At 35.1% G+C, this 20,504-nt stretch overlaps 1 protein-coding gene across 2 annotated transcripts in view; it reads left to right on the top strand.

The window, feature by feature from the left end:
• Positions 1 to 20,504, top strand: part of CTNNA3 (catenin alpha 3) — a 1,809,955-nt gene that overhangs the window by 1,272,411 nt on the left and 517,040 nt on the right. The window lies entirely within an intron of this gene.

The following is a 20,504-nucleotide window of genomic DNA, read 5'->3' as shown; positions in this document are numbered from 1 at the left end:
AGCATAGAAGTAGCTTTTAATATTTCTGTTGCTTAGTTTATATCTTCAGGACATAAAGGTTTAGGAAAAAAATCTGAAACTGACAAGTAAATAGACATTGCAATAAGATGTATAGATTGTTCACAGGAATTGTGTATATTACACACTATTTCTTCATGAATTCAAGTTATCTCAACTCTCTTAACATGATTTGACTCATTTTTTTTCATAGTTATTAGAAATATTCAATATCATATGGTGGGCTAAAAAGGTTTTTTCTAACATATTTCACATAATTTTTTAATTTATAAAGTGCTTTTCTGATATATCCTCAATTGAAATTTTAAAACAAGTTAGAACAGGATCATTATTCCCATGTTTCCTATGGGGGAATTCAGACTCAGAGAGGTGAAGGGATTTTTCACATTCTACCAAATTATAACTGACAGAATTTAGCTGATTCTAATCTTTCCCTGATTCTTTGATGCAGGGCCTTGTTATCCTAAAGCAATTTGAGAGTTTCCATCTTTATTTAGATTTTTGTGAAGTCATATTTTTCATGTAAGGGTCTTTGAGTTGATAAATAATATCATATTGCATTGTAACTTGTCATTTTCAAGTTGTTGGATTTGAATTGGTCTTTGTAGAATAAATGCATTAAAGGTGACTAATAATCCCAATCGTGTATGACTACCTGGGTCTCTGGTGTGAGACCACCTGTATTGGAATCCTGGTTCTACCAGTGTTTCAGTTTCCTCATTTATGTAATAGGAACAATAGTAGTGCCTTCAGCAAAGGGATCTTAGTAGGATTAAATGAATCAACTAAGGTCTTAAAACAATTCTGGCCATATGGTGAATTCTGTATGTTAGCTATTACTGTTTATTATTATATTGTCTTAAATTACAAAACACTAAATTGATTTATGTGATTATCAAAATAAGCAATATTTTGATTTCTTCCTAAAGATACTTATGAAGTTACCAAGCAATATGAAAGATTGTGAATTCCCTAAGGCAGCAAGAAGCTCATGAAACCCATAGAAAACATATCTCTATACTCCAAGAAACTATACTTAAATGAGGCACACTATTTATATTAAAAACACATAATAGTTTTAGTATTTTACACAAATACTCCTCATCTAACATGACACTAAATTGAAACTGTCTTAAGTGAAATTGTTAGAATATGACACTCTATGAAATCTGTTATTTATTGTACTTTCCTAAGTCACATAGTTGACAATTTATGATAATACTTATTGCAAAAAGTGTATGGGTGAGTGATTATGTGATTTCTGAAAGTGGTCTCATGTTATTTCCTAATTTCAGTGATGCAGTCTTAGAGAAAATATTTTTCTTTTTTATATTGGGGAGAAAATTCCTCTTTTGAAAATAGCTATTTACATCTAAATAAAATACAATTATTCATGTCACTCACTATTTACTTGAGGATATATTAAAGGAGAAATGAAATCAGTCAAAAAGGATTTTCCTTCTATGAGATTCCTTTGGAAAACTTAGGACTTGCTTTTCTTAACCTTGCAATATCACTGTAGATTAAATGTTGTTAAGACTTACAAGATCAGAACTTCAGTGCACTAGAATTAATTAAAATTCAACTCCAATCAACTCATATTTTTCTCTTTAAGTTCTAGATTATAGCTATATATATATATATATATATATATATATATATGTATATATATATATATATATATTTTAAAGTAGTCAAACAGGTTTAGATAATAAAAGGAAATTCAGAGCAATCAGAGTTTCAGAAAATGCATTGCATATTACAAGTTAGATAGTAAATCATTTTCCAAATTGATTTATTGTTGATCCCGTGGACAGAGGAGCCTGGTAGTCTACAATCCATTGGGTTGCAAAGGGTTGGACACAACTGAGCAACTAAACCACATTTGACTTGTTTTTTATGATAGTAAAAATATAACAACTCCATTCAAACTTCCATATTATTAATAGAGAAGTGGGTATACTTCCTCTAGTTAAACAAAATAAGATTTAGTGATCCAATCAAAAATCTTTATTGATTGCTAACTGTGTAAATTCGTAGTACTCAGATACTACAGCAATAGAAAGCAATAACAACTGCTTCATATAATAAGGCATTGTGAAGATTACTAATACAAGTTTAGACCTAAGTGAGCTCAACAGAAGGCTAGTACAAAATACAAATACAATTAAAGGAACATAAATGAAGACAGGACTGCAAGTTCATATAGAAAATATAACGATAAAGGACTAAACAGAAGCAATATATAGAAAGAAAATAAAAATCAAGACAAATATATTTGTGTAATAGAAACTCATATATATGTATATATTTTAGTATATATATATATGTATGTGTGTATACACACACACATGCACACACACACAGCAGTGGGAGGGAACTGAAGTCAAGGGTAAACTGGACTCAAAAATGGAGTTTTATTTATTTATTTATTTCTAGTCCCCATGATTCAAAGTATTCCCCATAATGAAAAGACTTGAAGCAAGGTACAGTTCATGAATCTAATGACTGAAGCTGCAGCTTTTAAATTCCATTGGCCTAGATAGGAAGAAAAAAAAAAAAAAAAAAAGCTAGATGGACAAAATGGTTCTGAGAGAATAAAACTAAACACATTAAGATAATCAATAGGTAAAGTAAATTTAGATCACCGTGTCATAAAAAAGCATTAGTGACTTGAATGATAAAACTGAGAAATTCACACACACACACACACACACACAAAAGTGATGGGACCAGATGCCATGATCTTAGTTTTCTGAATGTTGAGTTTTAAGACAACATTTTCCCTCTCCTCTTTCACATTCATCAAGAGGCTCTTTAGTTCTTCTTTGCTTTCTGCCATAATGGTGGTGTCATCTCCATATCTAAGATTGTTGGTATTTTTCCCAGCAATCTTGATTCCAGCTTGTGCTTCTATCCAGTCCAGAATTTCACATGTTGTATACTGCATATAAGTTAAATAAGCAGGGTGACAATATACAGCCTTGATGTACTCCTTCCCCGATTTGGAACCAGTCTGTTGTTCTATTTTCAATTCTAACTGTTGCTTCTTGACCTGCATACAGATTTTTCAAGAGGCTGGTCAGGTGGTCTGGTATTCTCATCTCTTCAAGAATTTTCCACAGTTTGTTGTGATCCATGCAGTCAATGGCTTTGGCATAGTCAATAAAGCAAAAGTAGTTGGCAAATGTTAAAAGCTCTGTGTGCAAATGTTAGTAGCAGACAAGAATTTAAGGAGAAAACAGTAATAGGGATTTTTCAAAAAGAACACAGTATGTTATAATAAAAAAGCCAATGTAGAAAGAATAATGTATTATAAATAGCTTTCAGAATAGATAAAGCAAATAAGGATATAGGGAAAAATAGACAAGTACAACCTCAAGATGTAGATTTTAATACAGAGCTATCAGAAACAAATATCAAACATTAAAAATTAGAAAACAAGTACATGTAATTTGAACAAGTCTTCTCAGAGGCTTTATTAATACCTATAGCAGAGATAGCATATATTTTCTTTTCAAATACACATGAATTATTCCAAAAGTCCAACACATATTACATAACAAAGGAAAAAAGTCTAGGAAGTCTAGTTTTAGAGAATGAGTTCAGTACAAACTACTCTGTGTGTGTGTGTGTGTGTGTGTGTGCATGTGTGTGTGTGCATGTATGCACGCGTGCCTCAGTCATGTATAACTCTTTGCGACCCTATGGACTATAGCCCACAGGGTCCTCTGTACATGGGATTCTCCAGGCAGGAATACTGGAGTGGGTTGTCATGCCCTCCTCCAGGGTATCTTCCCAACCTAGGGGTTGAACACATGTCTCTAAAGTCTCCTGCATTGGCTGGTAGCTTCTTTATCACTAGCTCCATCTGGGAAGCCCATTATTTCACCATAATAATATTAAATTAGAATAGCACTAATAATGCAGAAAGCATGTTTGAAAGCAAGTTATCCCTAAATAACAGGTTAAGGAGGAACCCATAATGTAAAACAATAAATATATATCTTCAATACATTTGGAAAACCTGAGTAAAATGGCAAATTAACTTCTGTAACTTTGTCTTTGGCAAAAGATACCAGACTTACATTTTTGTTTTTCGCCTAGCAAATTCTACAGACATTCAAGGAGATTATTCATTTAAAGAATGCATTTTCAGTACATTTGGAAATTTATTGTATTGTCTTGCAGAGTGCTGTTTCCTTGATAAAACTTTTAAACAATAGGTTTTAAAATCCCTGTATGTTTTATTTTCTATGAATTTCTTTTCTACAGTATCTTTTCTGCTAGCTTTTTCAGATTAACAATGTTGTTTATACATTCTTTATACATTTATCTAGAGATAAATGCTTAAGATTTTTCCCCTTAAAAAAGTAAGTAAAATTAACACGATAACTTCCAGTTATTACAATAAGCTTAGCTGCATTTCATAAGCTATGAAATGGATTCTCATTTTCTTTCAATGCTAACAAAGGTTGCTCTAGTCAAAGCTTTGGTTTATCCAGTAGTCATGTATGGATGTGAGAGTTGGACCATAAAGAAAGCTGAGCACTGAAGAATTGATGCTTTTGAACTGTGGTGTTGGAGAAGACTTGAAAGTCCCTTGGACTTCAAGGAGATTAAATCAGTCAATCCTAAAGTTAATCAGTCCTGATTATTCAATGGAAGGACTGATGTTGAAGCTTAAGCTCCAATACTTTGACCAAAAATTAAAGACCGTTTAAAGGCAGGAGGAGAAGGGAGCAATAGAGGATGCGATGGTTGGATGGCATCACTGACTCAATGGGCATGAGTTTGAGCAAGCTTTGGGAGTTGATGTTGGACAGGGAAGCCTAGTGGGCTGCAGTCCATGGGGTTGCAAAGACTTGGACATGACTGAGCAACTGAACTGAATATTTCATTGTATATGTATACCACATCTTCTTCATTCATTTATCTATTGATGGACATTTAGTTTGGTTCCACATTTGGCTAATGTAAATAATGCTGATATGAATATTAGGTGTGTATATTTATGAATTATATATTTCATAAGTTATGAAATGCAGCTAAGTTAATTGTAATAGCTGATAGTTATCTTATTAATTTTATTTAGCTTTTTAAGGGGGAAAATCTTACTTAAGCATTTATCTATAGAAACTAGCTTAAACAGAGTTAATCTGGAAAAAGTAGAAGAAAAATACTGTAGAGAAGAAATTCATAGAAAATAAAACACACAGGGATTTTAAAATCTATTCTTTAAAAGTTTTATCTGTGAGAAAATGCTCTTGCAAGACAATACATTTTTTTTTTTCCTAAAGAGCACAAACACTAACTGTGAAGTGGAATAAAATTAAAAATAGAGTTAGAGCACAAATATCATTTAAAAACAATATGAAACATGTTAAGGAATTTTCATTTAAAGAATGCATCTTCAATACATTTGGAAATTTATGTGAAATGAGCAACATTTATGAAAGAAAACTTAGTGATTTTATTACTACGATATACATAAGAAAAATGGAAAACCTGAGTAAACTGGCAAAAAAATTAACTTTCTAACTTTGCCCCTGGCAAAATATACCAGACTTAGATTTTTGTTTTCCCCCAAGCAAATTCTACAGACATTCAAGGAGATTATTCTCATCATTTATAGTTAGTTTATTTCAAGATTAAATAAAGATGAAATTTCACATGATTAAGTCTATCAGTGTAACTTTAGCATCTACAGCAGTCAGAAATAGAAACAAAGATTATTAATACAGGTCAATTTCATATATAAACACATACATGCATTATGAAGTCCTTCAAAACTGAAACTAATTTCAGGACTTGCCTGGCTGTCCATTGGTTTAGAGTAGGTGTTTCCATTGCAGGGGACACAGGTTCGATCCCTGGTTAGGGAATAAAGGTCTTGTGTGCAGTGTATCACAGCCAAAAAAAAAAAAAAAGAATAAATTAAAACAAAACTGAAATGGCCACACATTTGAAGAAAGACATCATGACTGAGTAGGATTATTATTCTTAAAATTGGATGTATTCTTTAAAAACCTGGTAGCTTTAGAATTTCCTTACAGGAGAGGATCACATTTCAACAGGAAGCTGTTAAAAGCACCACCAGAGGTAGTTGTGATTGACGAGACTGTGAAGGGATTGAAGATTTCCCAAGACTCTGTTGGACTAGCAATTTCTTTCTTCTTTTTTTTCCTCTTTCCTTTCTTCTTCTTCTGCTTTTTTTTTGTTGTTGTTAAGAATTCATCACTCTGAGATTACAATAGCAATTCTGTGGCTAGGTTAAGTAACTTGGAAAAAAAGCAAGGAGATAAATGCAATAGTAGGATAGTAAACATAGCCTTTCTCTAGAACCAATCTGCCCTACAGATATGTATTAGAAAAAGGAGTAGACACAATTCACTATATAACGTGTTATCAATAGCAGAGGAATACCTTCCTGTTTTTGAAAAAAAAAAAAAAAAAGGATAAAATGAACACAATGCTGTACATGAAATAGACCTACATGAAAAAAGGATACCAATATTATTCAGTTAGGAACTGATCAGGCTTTAATTTGAGAATCATATACTCTTCTATTGTAAGGATACAGAGAAATAGGAGTCACTTTGGAGAAAAACAAAGTTAAAATAATAGAAACTAGATTTAATGAGGCATTCATAAGAAATAGGACCTTTATTATTTAGCAAGGAATAATGGGGGGTAAATATTTTCAAATGTCCTTATCAGTTTGATTTTGAGAAATTTGTGGCCACTATTAAAAAAAATAACCTGCTGCAGTGATTGGCGATAACTAAAGTGTAAACTGTGACAGGTTTTATTTTCTTGGGCTCCAAAATCAATGTGAATGGTGACTGCATCCATGAAATTGAAAGACCCTTGCTCCTTGGAATGAAAGCTATGACAAACCTAGACAGTGTATTAAAAAGCAAACACATCACTTTGCTAATAAAGGTCTGTATAGTCAAAGTTACGGTTTTCCCAGTCATGTACAGATGTGAGAGTTGGACCATAAAGGTGAGTGTTGAAGAACTGATGCTTTTGAACTGTGGTGCTGGAAAAGACTCTTGAGAGTCCCTTGGAATGCAAAGAGATCAAGACTATCGGTCCTAAAGGAAATCAACCATGAATACTTTGGCTACCTGATGTGAAGAGCCAACTCATTTGGCTACCCTGATGCTGAGAAAGATTGAAGCTAGGAGAAGAAGAGGAAAACAAAAGATGAGATGTTTGGATGGTGTCACCAACTCAATGGACATGTCTGAGCAAACTCCAAGAGATAATGAAGGACAGGGAAGCCTGGCATGCTGCAGTCCATGGGAGTAGCAAAGAGTCAGATAAGACTTAGCAACTAAACAACAACAAAGTATAAACTATAAAGGGTATACTTGTGTAATGGTCACATACGAAGATCAGTTGAAAAGTATCAACTTTGAGTAGTTCATTTGTAGACTAAGTGAATTCATGGCCCCAGAAATGGCAACATCTCTAGAAGTTCCTTTTGAAAAAAAAAAAAAAAAATACATGCCATGCCCCTCTTACTTCTATAAAGAATGTCAGGGTTCATTTCAGCTTCATATTTTTGAGCTCATTTTTTCTCATATCTATATCACATTTATCATGAAACCTTTTTGAATTTTAAAATCCCCCTTTGAAATAAATTGCCTAACCAGAGCATCATTTGTTTTAAAAATACTTGTATATTTATTTATTTACTTATTTTTGATTAATTTTTTATTGAAGGATAATTGCTTTACACAATTTTGTTGTTTTCTGTCAAACCTCAGCATGAATCAGCCGTGTACATATATCCCCTTCCTTTTGCACCTCATTCCCATCTCCTTCCCCATCCCACCCCTCTAGGTTAATAGAGGGCCCCTGTTTTAGTTTCCTGCGCCATACAGCAAATTCCCGTTGGCTATCTATTTTACACATGTAATGTAAGTTTCCATGTTATTCTTTCCATACATCTCACCCTCTCCTCCCCTCTCCCCATGGCCTTAAATCTATTCTCTATGTCTGTCTCTCCATTGTCACCTTGTAAATAAATTCTTCAGTACCATTTTTCTAGATTCCGTATATGTGCATTTAGAATACGATATTTATCTTTCTCTTTCTGACTTACTTCACTCTGTATAATAGTTTCCCTAGGTTCATCCACCTCATCAGAACTGACTCAAATCTGTTCCTTTTTATGGCTGAGTAATATTCCATTGTGTATATGTACCACAACTTTATCCTTTCATCTGCTGATGGACATCTAGGTTGCTTCCATGTTCTAGCTATTGTAAATAGTGCTGCAATGAACAATGAGATACACGTGTCTTTTTCAATTTTGGGTCCCTCAGGGTATATGCCCAGGAGTGGAATTGTTGGACCATGTGGTGGTTCTATTCCTAGTTTTTTAAGGAACCTCTATCCCGTCTTCCATAGTGGCTGTATCATTTTACATTCCCACCAACAGTGCAAGAGCATTCCCTTTTCTCCACACCCTCTCCAGGATTTATTGTTTGTAGACTTTTTGATGATGGGCATTCTGAATGGTGTGAAATGATATTTCTTTGTGGTTTTGATTTACATTTCTCTAATTATGAGCTATGTTGAGCATCTTTTCATGTCTTTGTTAGCCATCTATATGTTTTCTTTGGAGAAATGCCTTTTTAGGTCTTTTCCCCACTTTTTGATTGGGCCATTTGTTTTTCTGGCATTGAGTTGTATGAGCTGCTTGTATTTTTTGGAACTTAATCCTTTGTCAGTAGATTCATTTGCCATTATTTTCTCCCATTTTGAGAGTTGTCTTTTCACCTTGCCTTTAGTTTCCGTTGCTGTGCAAAAGCTTTTAAGTTTAATCAGGTCCCACTTGTTTACTTTTGCTTTTATTTCCATTACTCTAGGAGGTGGGTCATATAGGATCTTGCTCTGATTTATGTCATCAAGTGTTCTGTTCATGTTTTCCTAATTCTCTCACTTTACCAATGAACAAAAAGGTGGAGCAAATTTAGGAAAATAAGAATTATTAGTTTTTCTCTTAAGTAGGTAGTTTGAAGGAAAGAATGTACCCTGGTTATATCAAACAGCATTATTTAGCTGTGAAGATTTAATGCATGAGGACTATTTTTCCACTTTCTTTTATGTATCTTCTCTTTTATATATTAAAATTCTATTTTGGTAGATAAAGCTGCACCTATTGTTGATTATGGGTATCTGGACACATGGAAAATTGCAATGAGACATAAATCTCTGTAAGAAAGACCTTGTGTTTTGTTATTACAAACTGACACTTTCCATTATGGGACACCCAAACACTGCCACTTCTGTCTAACCTTTTAGGTAATGGAATTTCATGGCTGTTTAAACTTTTAAAGAAATATGAAGACTCTTTTGGTTATATTTCTATGCCTTCGTAAATCATACCTTACTAGTATTAACTTACAAGAGTGTGCTTCTTTAAGCTCCATAGCTTGCTCCAAATAATAAGTGGTTAATACCACTTTACTGTTACTTGTTTTATAAAAGTGATAAAATTAAAGGAGTTAACTCCCAGTTATGATTGAGTTCTACCTTCCTCATTTCTTTCTAGGTATATCTTTGGGAGAATTCCTCAGCTGATTTGAATCAGGGTAAAAATCTGGGAGAAATTCAGAAAAATGTTTGAAGTTATTGAAATTGTCTAGTGATATATGATAGTTTTATTTTTTTTTAATTGAGTGTGAAAAATAATTGCATGGCTTTCTTCTAGAGCAGGGCTTTTCCTACTTGAATATGATACAGATCACCTGGGAATCTTTTTAAAATGCAGGTTCTGATTCAGGCAATCCAAGATGGGGCCTGAGATTCTGTCTATCTAACAAGTGCTAAGCTATGCTCATGATACTGGTCAATGGACCAGATATTAGTAGCAAGAGCAGAAGGTAGATGTAACCTAAGCTCCATGGAGGAGTCTCATGGTTTGCTTGAACTGTATGATGATGTGCAAAGTTTATATGTGTGTGTGTGTGTGCACGCAGTGTGTTTTCAAAAGAACCTGTAAAAGTTTGATCACATTTTCAAGACCCATGTGACCTACCTCTCTAAGTCTTGATTAGTATTTCCTTGGTATATTTCTTATAAATGCTAGTCCTATAAGATAATCACTGAAAAACAAATAAGTTTGGAATATTCCATATATTTTATCTCACTTTTGTGTATTTAAATATTAATATAGTAAGTACTTCAGGAAATGCTAGAGTTATTTGACCTATGTAACTCTCTTTAACCTTGGCATTACTTAAACTATTTAATAATGGAATTCATTATTTTTCTCAAGTCTTACCAAATAATATTCCATAAACAATAAATGATATTGGCTTGCATTAAACAAAGATGGGCATATAAATCTCCAACTTCCTTTCCACTGTTTTCTTTTGTCCTGATTCCATTTTATTCACATTTCTTCAGATGAACAATCCAGTAACCTGACGTCTGCATTTCCACTGACCTTTTCTCTTCAGTATTATTAGAGCCACCCGCTCCAGGAGTCAGTCTGAAACCTGATGACTCCCTATTGTGTAACATTAGTCTCAACCTTTGCCCTTGGCTGCGACTTGTTATCCAGCCACTTGTCTGACATCTTCACTTACTGGCATGTGTGTATGAACATTTCAGAATTAACATGATCAAACAAGAACTCCTGATTTCCTCCTTCTTTGCCAGTCTTCTTCATCTCATTTAGTAGTACCTCAGGCCAAGCCAGCAAACAGAAAATGGAGTAAATATATGGTAGAAGTAATTAATCCTGATTAATAGGAAGGTAGGGCTATGTGCCACATTTGGGGGCAGAGAATGTTTGCATGTTTGAAATTTGTAAGATTTCTTGATGCCTCTTGGTATTTTCACACCAAGATTTAATTTTAAAAAATAGACAAATACAAATAGGTATGACCTGGGGAGGTAGGGTAAGCAGATATTTGGACGTCTCAGGGATGAGTCAGGATCATCTCACCATGCATGCTGCCTTGATTAGCAGAGATGCTGGCTAAGCATTAGGTGAAAATAGAATGAGTCATGATAGAGACAGTTGTCAATCTTCATTACAGCCTCAAACACAACTCCATTAGTGCAGGCTGTAATTCATCTCAGTAACTCATTACATGTAAGTTACCCAGGGACCCAGGGTACTAGGAGAAACCATTCCCAAATATAGTGAACTTATTATGAGAAACAAGCAAACCTAAGTGTTATTAGGTGTAGATGGTAGTAGGTCCTATAGTTCTCCATCCTCTTTAGGAACTACGCAGCAGCCCCCCAACCACCAGGAATATCAGTTGCCAGTGACTCATGGTTGTGTCCCCCACTGAAACTCCCCTTTCACTGCAGAAAACTCCCTTTCCCAAAGCTATGCTGCCTCTCAAGTGGTGACCTGTAGTCAGTGACTGAATTATATTTGTATGAGGATGTGTATATCAATTCCTTGCCTCATTTGGGAGAATTCTATAGGCTCCAGAGTGCGTCAAGTATCACTTGAGAGCTCAGTTGGTCAACTTGTCCTTTGCAGAGTTCTACTTTCCTCATTTCTTTCTAGGTGTATCTCTGGGAGAGTTCCTCAACAAATCTGCAAGCAGTTTCTCAAGTACAAATCAGTTTCTGAGAATCAATCTAAGATACCTTATTTAAAATTATATGTCATATAATTGCATATATAATACACACACACACATAGGCTTCCCGGATGGTACAAGTGCTGAAGAATCTGTTGTCCAGCGCAGGGGGTGCCAGAGATGCAGGTTGGATCCTTGAGTCAGAAACGTCCCCTGGAGGAGGAAATGGAAACCCACTCCAGTATTGCATTCCCTGTGTTCTTTCTATTTATTTACCTGACCTTATTTTCTTTACAGTAGTTATCACCATCAGAAATTATTGTACTTCTCCATCCCCCCATTTTTGTTTGTTTGTTTGGGGGTTTTGTTGTTATTAGTCCTCTTTAATGGAATGCAGGCTTTGTTGTGTTGAGAAGTTTGTCTTTCCCAGTTAGCACGCTGTCTCAAACAGCAAAATTATTCATAACTGATAATAAACCTTGTAAATTCTTGTTAAATGGATTTGTTAGTGCTGTACTTATATAAAAATCACTCCAGAGTAATGATTACATTCATAATTATTTTATAACTATAGAAAAAAATGTTTTAAAAGATATTAATATACATAATGATGCAAATTTAATTTATGGATAAATACTAGTTTTGACAAGGCAAAAGGAAAAATATAATCAAAGAAAAATGGAAAATCAAAAAAATTGAATACAGGCATACTTCATTTTAATATGCTTTGCAAAAGTTGAGGGTTTTTGTTGTTGTTTTTTACAAATGGAAGATTTGTGGCAATCCTGCATGGAGCAAGTTTATGTGTGTCTTTTTTCCAACATCATTTGCTCACTTTCTGTCTGTGTCACATTTTGGTAATTCTCACAATTTTTCAATCATTTTATTATTATTATTATTATTATTATATTTGTTATGATGATCTGTAACTAGTAATTTTAAATGTTACTATTGTAATTGTTTGGGACTCCATCAACCATTCTCATGTAAGACAGTGAATTTCAAAACCAGAGATATGTTTTTGGGTATTGCAACTAGCCTGTTCTTCATCTCTCTCTCCCTCCTCAGGACTCCTTAGCCTCTGAGATACAACATTGAAATTAGGCCAGTTAATAACCCTAGAATGGCTTCTATTTGAAAGGAAAAGTTGTGTATCTCTCACTTAAAGTCAAAAGCTAGTAGTGATTAAGCTTAGTAAGGAAGTAATGTCATAAGCCAAAACAGGTGCTGGACCTCTTACACCAAGCAGCAAAGTTTTGAATGCAAAGAAAAGTTTTGAAGAAAATTAAAAAATGCTGCTTCAGAGAACACACCGATGATAAGAAAGTGAAATATTCTTATTACTGTTATGGAGAAAATGTGAGTGGTCTATATAGAAGATCAAAACAGCCCCAACATGTTGCTTCAGCCAAAGTCTAATCCAGAATAAGGTCCTAGTTCTCTTCAATTCTGCGAAGGCTGAGAGAGGGGAAGAAGCTGCAGAAGAAAGGTTTGAAGCTATCATAGGTTGATTCATAAAGTTTAAGAAAAGAAGCTGTCTCCATAACACAAAACTGTGAAGTGAAGCAGCAAGTGCTGATGTAGACGCTGCAGCCAGTTACCCAGAAGATCTAGCTAAGATATTAAAATAAATGAAAGTGGCTACATAAAATAACAGATTTTTCCATGTAGGCAAAGAATCATTCTATTGGAAGAAGAGGTCATCTTGTAATTTCATACCTGGAGAGGAGAAGTCGATGCCTGATTTCAGAGTTTCAAAAGACAGGCCAGCTCTTATGTTAGGGATAAAGCATCTGTGACTAAGTTGAAGCCAAAGTTCATTTCACCATTCTGAAAATCCCAAGACTCTTAAGAAATATGCTAAATCTATTCTGACTGTCCTGTATAAATGAAACAAAAAAAAAATCCTTGATGTCAACCCTTCTGTTTTCAATATAGTTTATGAATATTTTAAGCCCACTCTTAAGACCTACTTATAAGGGGAAAAAAATTCTTTCATTGAAAATTCACCTGGTCACCCAGGAGCTCTGATGGAAATGTACATTGAGATTAATCATATTTTCATGCCTGCTAACACAGCCTCTGTTCTGCAGCCCATGGATCAAGCAGTAAATTTGACTTTCAGGCATTATTATTTAAGAAATAGATTTTTTAAGGCAAAAGCTGCCCTAGATAATGATCCCTCTGGTGAATCTTGGCAAAATAAATTGAAAACCTTCTGGAAAGAATTCACCATTCTAGATGCCATTAACAGCATTTGTGGTTCATGTGAAGAGGTCAAAATTCCAACATTAACAGGAGTTTGAAAGAAGTTGATTGTAACCCTCATGGATAATTGAGTGGCTCAAGACTTCAGGGTGAGGAAGTAACTGCAAACAGAGTAGAAAATCACAAAAGAACTAGAATTAGAAAAGGAGACTGTGAAGAAGTCACAGATTCACTGTAATCTCATAATAAAACATTAACAGATGAGGAGTTACTTCTTATGGATGTGGAATAAATGATTTCTTGAGATAGAATCCACTCCTTGTGAAGATGCTGTGAAGATTGTTGAAATGATAACAAAAGATTTAGAATAGTACCTAAATTTAGCTGATAAGGCGGGCTTCCCTTGTTGCTCAGCTGGTAAAGAATCCGCCTACAATGTGGGAGACCTGGGTTAGATCCCTGGGTTGGGAAGATTCCCCTGGAGAAGGGAAAAGCTACCCACTTCAGTATTCTGGCCTAGAGAATTCCATGGACTATATAGTCCATGGGATTGCAAAGAGTGGGACATGACTGAACAACTTTCACTTCACTTATTAGTTGATAAGAAAGAGACAGAGTTTGCAAGGATTGACTCCAATTTTGAAAGAAGTTCTACTGTGAGTAAAATGCTGTCAAACATCACATGCTCCAGAGAAATTGTTTGTAAGAGGAAGGGTCAATCAGTATGACAAGATTTACTCTTGTCTTATTTTAAGAAATTGATACCCTGCCCCAAATGCACACAACCTTTAGCAGCCACCACCCTGATCAATCAGCTGCAATCAACATCAAGACAAGACCTTCCATCAGCGTAAAGATAGTGACTCACTGATGGCTCAGATAATGGTTAGCATTTGTTAGCAACAAGGTATTTTTAATTAAGGTGTGCACATTGTTTTCTAGATAAAATGCTATTGCACACTTAATAGACTATAGTAGAGAGTGGATATATAACTTTCATATGCACTGGGCAATGAAAACATTTGTTACTTTATTGCACTATTCATTTTGTTACAGTGGTCTGGAACTGAAGCTGCAATGTCTCTGTGGTATTCCTGTATACTCAACAGCTTCATTATAGTAAACATTTGGAGAACTTAGTCTTATGCACACCTAGTTTTACCTTATTTTGCTTAATAGTCTGGCTTGCATTTTAAGACTCCATGATTTTACTCAAGGTACGGGGAAAGATTTAGCACCAGAGGGTAACTATTACTTACTAAAGGCCTACTTTTTACCAGACAGAATTTCAAGCACATAATATAAACACATCTTTTAAAATTTTCAAACATTATTTGCAAATATAGCATTATTATCTACAAATTGACAGAAGAAACTGAAGCTCCGAAAAGCTAAATGTTTCCTTAGGGTCACATATCCTATAAATAAGGAAATCTAAATACTGTCTTCTACTTCAAAGTCAGGCAAGTCAACATGTTGTTTATGTTCACTTTCTTACATAATCATCGTTGAAGAATGGCATGGGATCTGGCTGTCATTAATCCCCCAAAACAGTGTAGAGAGAGGAGCCCAAACCCTAGGAATGATGGAACTGAATTATATTCTCAGCTCTCTGTCAATTATGAACATCGATTATCCCATCTTGGGGGATTCACCTCACCTGTCAGATCTCTATTCTCTTATGTACAGAAGAAAAAGAAAGCTCAATTGTCTTTAGGAGTCCAACTCATCCTGAATGTTTACTGAGAGAGTAAACTTTGGGAAACAGGCATTTTAAGGCCAACACGCAGCTTAGAAGACATCTTAGGAACACAGTGCCTATTCCAGGAGCAAGAAGGACCACTCTGGCAGATGCAGTCTAATATCTGGTGATGGTAGAAAAGGGCACAAGCTGAAAATATGGGCAAATCATCTGTGACACGAATGTCCTGACAGTGATTAAATGTAATTATTCTAGAAGGCACAGGAAGCATAACGACAAAGAACCAAGGTACAAGTAATATGTGGAGAGGAAACCACATATTTCCTTTAAATATGTTAAAGGAAACCATGAAGGCGGCCTATCAGTGCATTGGGTGCTATCAGCCCAAGGACTGAGAATAGGAGAAAGAACCTCATCCTGGAGGAGAAACTGCAAGATAAAGTCATGGGGCCAAGATGCAGAAGCCTCAGGTCTGATATCACATTAAGACTACCATACTCTTGACTTGATACTCGGTTGCAAAATTAACCTTTGTTTTCCTAGAGCTAGACTTGAGTGAAAGTGGATGTGAAAGTCGCTCAGTTGTGTCCAACTCTTTGAGACACCATAGACTATGCAGTCTACGGAATTCTCCAGGCCAGAATACTGGAGTAAGTAGCCTTTCCCTTCTCTGGGGGATCTTTCCAACCCAGATCTCCCACATTGCAGGTGGATTCTTTACCAGCTAAGCTGCAAGGGAAGCCCAAGAATACTGGAATGGGTAGCCTATCCTTTCTCTAACAGATCTTCCCAACCCAGGAATCAAAATGGGGTCTCCTGCATTGCAGGCAGATTCTTTACCATCTGAGCTATCAAGGTAGATCCCTAAAATGTAGTGTTTTTGCTGGATTGAGGAAAGTGGTCCTATCTGCAGATAAAAATATTCTGAAGAGCAGGCAGGTCTGGGATCTTGACTCCAGCTGAAGGATAATTATTTTCATTCAGGTTTATCCCAAGGCCAATGTTGAGTTTTTATTTTATTTTTTTGTTTAATTTTTTGATCTGATTCTTTAGGCAGAGCCATCTCTAAATGTATTTACTTTACTTATAAAACTCCTCAATTGTAGCATTTTGTAATTAGGACATTCCCTTTAGAAAATCTTTTTAAAAAATACAAATGTATTTATCTATATGTTTAATGCCTATTTTTAGCACTGATTACTTAATCAGAAGAGCAGGGAGAAATTCAGGCTACTGAGGGAGTGAAAACATAGCTAGTAGGGAGAGAATAGAGGGAAAGATCTGGGTCACTCAGTGCTTCCAGAGTTTGGAAGTTTCCAAGAGTAGAACTGACTGATTCTGAGCACTCCAAAGGCTTACTTAGGAGAAGATTTTGTATAATTAGGCTCTTGATTTCAGACGTTGCTTTGTAAAGTTTTGGAATATGACCTAATATCATTTTGGAAAGTAAACTCTTAACCTTCAGTCTTATTTTGCTATTTTTATAAATAAATCAAATGTCTCTTTAGTGACTTGACCTAGAAGACAGTGATCTTTTATATGGTTATGATCTTACTGCTATCAAAGTTATCTTTTGAGTTCTTATTTCCCAAAGTGTTCACAAAGATATTCTACAGAATCAAAAGTGATGATGTGTGTTATATCTATCACATGTACCAATATATCTAGCTGTACTGTTTTATTGTAGTTATATTATCTCTCCTGGTCTCTCCACAGGAACTACTAAACCTAGAAGAACTTTCAAGTTCATTCATGACCCTTTTGTACATTCCTTGTAGTGGTCAGGAAATTCTGTGTATTAATAAAATTAAGATTCAGAGGATGAAATGAGGTTAGGTGTGAGCTCACAAAGCGTATTAAGTGGGTCAGCAGCATGAAGCAAAGTTTGGGCAGCATAAATTCTCATATTCAGAATGTTGCCCTTTGGCCTCTTCTCATTATTCCAACTTTCCTATCTGAAGTCACTCTTATTAGCCATGTTTCTAGATACAAGTTAACTATCTGGTACATATGAAACACATAGAGTATGCAGAAAATGTCAATAGAAGTAAATTTGATACAGTCACAATTGTTGTTGTTCAGTCACTCAGTTTTGTCCCACTCTTTGTGATCCCATGGACCACAACACACCAGGCTTCCCTGTCCTTCACTAGCTCCTGGAGTTTGCACCAACTCATGTCCCTTGAGTTGGTGATGCCATCCAACCATCTCATCCTATGTCACCCCCTTCTCCTCCTGCATACAATCTTTCCCAGCATCAGAGTCTTTTCCAGTGAGTCAGATCTTTGCATCAGGTGGCCAAAGTATTGGAGTTTCAGCTTCAGCCTCAGTCCTTCCAATGAATATTCAGGGTTGATTTCCTTTAATACTGACTGCTTTATCTCCTTGCTGTCTAAGGGATTCTCAAGAGTCTTCTCCAACACCACAGTTCAAAAGCATCAATTCTGGGGTGCTCAGCCTTCTTTGTGGTCCAACTCTCACATCCATACATGACTGTTGGAAAAACCATACCTTTGTCAGCAAAGGCATGTCTTTGCTTTTTAATATGCTGTCTAGGTTTGTCATAGCTTTTCTTCCAAGGAGCATCTTTTAATTCCGTAGCTGAAGTCACCATCTGCAATGATTTTGGAGCCCAAGAAACTAAAGTCTGTAACTATTTTCATATTTTCCCCATCTATTTGCTGTGAAGGGATGGGGCTGAATGTCATGATCTTAGTTTTTTGAATGTTGAATTTTAAGCCAGCATTTTCACTCTCCTCTTTCACCTTGATCGAGAGGCCTTTAATTCCTCTTTGCTTTCTGTCATTAGGGTAGTATCATCTGCATCTCTGCAGTTATTGATACTTCCCTCTGCAGTCTTGGTTTCAGCTTTTCAGCTTTTGGTAGTTGTGACAATGATCCTGTTTTTGAAGTTTCAATAAAAGAGAAAGAAACAGTGTTTTTCCTCAAGGAGCTCATAGTCTAGAAGGGAGATAAACAACTAAAGAAATATGAACAGCCAGAGCATTAATAAACTCTATGTAACTAATCAATAGTTTTGATAATCAAATATCAAATAATTACATTTAATATGTTCTCTTTAATACTATGTACCTGTTGGATTGGTGATTATGTTATGTTCCCTGAATTTTAAGTAACATTAAATATAGTATTATATAATAACAGCCATTGTGTTAATCAGGTGAATTTTATCTAGGGGTACTCCAGGTTCCTAGGAGATAAAACCAGTTAGTCTTTTGTTGAAAAATGTTTTAATTGCCTCTTTAAATGTACTTTCAAACTGAGGAATGATAATATGTACATTGAGTGCTTTTCCATTTTGAATGTTTTTCCCTCAATACTGGGATCAATAAATAAGTAAATGGTGATAGGAAAAAAGCTTCTTGAATAGAAAAAAGCCTTTCTGACATTGATCTGGGCACCACTTTTTTTATGATGAACTGAAAAGCACAGATAGCAAAAGCAAGACTAGAGATATGGGATTGAAGCCTGAAGGTCTTTTTCACAACAAAGGAAACAACAGAGTGAAGAGTCAGTCTGCTAACTGGTAGAAAATATTTACAAAAGATATACCTTATCAGGGAGGGATTAATATTCAAAATATATAAAGGGGCACAAATAATTAAATTGCAAGAAAACCAGTAACCAGATTTTTAAATGAGCAAAAGACTTGAATAAATAGCCAGTAGATGTATGAGGATATTATTAACACTGCTAGTCTTCAGGGAAATGCAAATCAAACCACAATGAGAGATTACCTCACAATTGTTAAAATGAGTATCATTAAAAAAGACAAAAATAACCAGTATTGGTGAGGAAGTGGAGAAAGGGACCCTTGATTATTGCTGATCAAAATGCACACTGGTGTAGCCATTAAGAAAAACAGTATGGAGATTCCTCAAAAAAATAAAAATAGAACTATAATAAGATCCAGCAATCCCACTTCTGGGCATATATCCAAGGAAATGAAATCAGGATTTCAGACATATCTGTATCTGCATGTTCAGTGCAGCATAATTGATGAGAGCCAAGATTTGGAAACAAATGTAAGTGCTGGGCAACAAATGAACAGAGAAAAAGATATGGTATAAGTACATACAATGGACTATGATTCTGCCATGAGAAAAAAGAAAAATCTGCCATTTATGAAAATATTGGTGAACCTAGAGGATAAGGGAATTAAGCCAGAGACAGGTTTATACTGCCTAGTGTCACTCATATGTGGAATATAACAGTGTAGAGACTAGAATGATGGTTACTGGGAGCTGGTAAAATGGGGTAAATGGGAAGATGTTGGTAAAGCTTACAAAGTTGCAGTTTTGTTGAATGAATAACTCTAAAGATCTAATGAACAGGCATGATGACTATATTTGCTAATACTCTCCTGAATACAGGATAGATGCTAAAAAATAGATTTCAGGTACTTTCATCACACACACAAAAATAACCTTGTGGGGAGATATGCTAATTAGCTTGACTATAATAATCATTTCACTATGTATATGTATATCAAATCATCATGTATACCTTAAGTGAATGGATAGACTGAATTATTCTATTTACCACTGTGAATGAAGAAAGGAGCTAATTTACAAATGGGACTAATTTGCAAAATCAAAATACAAATATTTAGTAATACAGTTAGCCATTGAAAAATTTGGGGGTTGAAGGTGCCAGCCCCAGTGCAGTTGAAAATCCAAGTGTCATTTTACAGGGGCCTGCCCCACCCCTGTTTGGCTGAGGTTCCACAACCATAGATTGTGTAGTTCTGTAGTACTGTTTTTTGGAAAAAATCTACGTAAAATTGGACCTCCACAATTTGAACTCATGTTGTTCAAGGGTAAACTGTATTTGGATGCTTATTAGATGCCAGGCACTGTGCTTTTTATGTATATTTTTATTTAGTATTTACAGCAGTCTCAGAGATTGTTAATCTTATTTACTCCATTTTGTTAATGAAGAAACCAAGACTTAAGAAATATTGTTTGTCTTCTGAGCTTATAGAACTA

The sequence above is a fragment of the Odocoileus virginianus genome, chromosome 7 (assembly GCF_023699985.2).
Source record: "Odocoileus virginianus isolate 20LAN1187 ecotype Illinois chromosome 7, Ovbor_1.2, whole genome shotgun sequence".
Classification (NCBI taxonomy): Eukaryota; Metazoa; Chordata; class Mammalia; order Artiodactyla; family Cervidae; genus Odocoileus; species Odocoileus virginianus.
This window is presented reverse-complemented; position numbering and strand designations above follow the sequence as displayed.